At 35.8% G+C, this 1966-nt stretch overlaps 1 non-coding gene across 1 annotated transcript; it reads left to right on the forward strand.

Moving 5' to 3' along the window:
- The first annotated feature begins 993 nt into the window (after positions 1 to 993).
- Trnaf-gaa lies at positions 994 to 1066 on the forward strand. The gene has a single exon. It is a non-coding gene; the product is annotated as a tRNA-Phe (tRNA).
- The last annotated feature ends 900 nt before the right edge of the window (positions 1067 to 1966 follow it).

Here is a 1966-nt window from a genome sequence, read left to right on the forward strand (position 1 = left end):
TTACTTCTCTTATATTTTACTTCTGCTTATAGTCTCAGCATTTATTGAATCCTTTCCTTTTACGATTTCAGTCAAGTTTTAGTACCGTTTTAACTACTGCTTACCGTTTTTTATATACTCGCTTTTACTTTTGCTTTTACTCAACCTTTCTCTTTCACGATTTCAGTTCAGATTTTAGTGCTGTTTTAACTATTGTTTACCTGTCATCGTGCTTTAGTGTGTTTTATTTCTCTGTTTTAATTTTTACCGTTTACCTAATCTTACTTATTACTACTGCCCGTGCTTCTACTACGGCCTCTGCTTCTACTACTACTGCTTCTACTTCTACTTCTACTACTGTTCTTATCTCCTAGCTTACCACTGTCATTTGTTTTGTTATTTGTACGAAAAGGCCTCTAATTGTTATAAAGCACTCCCAGTCAATAGTATCTGTGGAAGCAATAGTTGATCTATTTCCACAGAATCTGGAAGTTTAGCCGCTACTTTTCTTTTGGCTTCCAGTATTTTTTTTATCCTTTTCTTATAAGGAGTGAACGGGACCCCCTTTTCCCTTCACACTTGGTCCCTAAGCCTCTCCTGCCTCACAGGAGTATTCCGGGCTCCTCTTCCACGGACATCATCTGGCCTTAAGCTAGGTGTGAACCTTACAATATATATATATATATATATATATATATATATATATATATATATATATACATATCTTTTAGCTGTTTATTTATTTATAAAAACTAATCTTATCTTGCCATGAATATATCAGCCAAACTCTGTCTAAATATCTTCATATCCAGTCCGCAAATAAAATCTACTTATTACCCATGGTTACTTAGTACAGTAATCCATCTACAGGTGCTAATTTTTTTTTTTTGCATGGAGTATTAAGTATGATCGGGCGTAATGATAAAATTTTAGAACTGTAATCAAAGATGTTTGTTTCTCTGTTTCTGACATTTTATATAATTATAATTCAATATTTTAATACATGTTTTCCAAGCCTAGGTAGCTCAGTTGGGAGAGCGTTAGACTGAAGATCTAAAGGTCCCCGGTTCGATCCCGGGTCTGGGCACTATTGCGGCCAAAGGGCGTCGTCATAAAAAATATATGTTTAAGGACTTTCGCAATGGCTAAAGGTATTTTGTTAACGTAATCTTAATAATATTGACATTAAATCATAAAAGCCATTCATTCATTCCTACACTCACTCATACATTTATTCACTCTTCATTCATTCATTCCTTCATTCAGTCATTCACTCAGTCAGTCAGTCAGTCAGTCAGTCGTCAGTCAGTCGCAGTCAGTCGATCAGTCATCAGTCAGTCAGTCAGTCAGTCAGTCAGTCTCAGTCAGTCAGTCAGTCAGTCAGTCGTCAGTCAGTCAGTCAGTCAGTCAGTCAGTCAGTCAGTCACTCGCTCTCTTTCTATTTCTCTTGATTGTCTCTTTCAGCGTCTATTTATCTATGAGCAGTTGGAATGCGTGAGCATACTCTCTTTTAAATCCTTTTAATAAATACTGTAATTTAAAAACAGCTTCGCTATTGCGCGTGATCACTACGTTTACTATTCTACATGTAAGAACTTAATACGTGTATGGAGTATGAAGTATAATGGGATGTAGATGATATAATATACGACCATCATTTTGCAGAATTGCAATGAAGATCTTTTGTTACTGATAATTTGCACCAACTAATTCTACTGTTTTAATTTTTCATGGATTTTGATGATATGTTATTATCTTTGCTCATGCTTTATCTGTCACATTATTCTCTAAGTGCTTTTTATTTGCACCAGTATAAGACGATAAACCTTAAAAATCATAATAATCATATGTTTTTCCAAGCCTAGGTAGCTCAGATGGGAGAGCGTTAGACTGAAGATCTAAAGGTCCCCGGTTCGTTCCCGGGTCTGGGCACTTTTGAAGTCAACCAGAAGCTGTGTTGCCATAAACTATCCACTTCAGAATGTCT

The sequence above is a fragment of the Penaeus monodon genome, unplaced genomic scaffold, assembly GCF_015228065.2.
Source record: "Penaeus monodon isolate SGIC_2016 unplaced genomic scaffold, NSTDA_Pmon_1 PmonScaffold_20993, whole genome shotgun sequence".
Lineage (NCBI taxonomy): Eukaryota > Metazoa > Arthropoda > Malacostraca > Decapoda > Penaeidae > Penaeus > Penaeus monodon.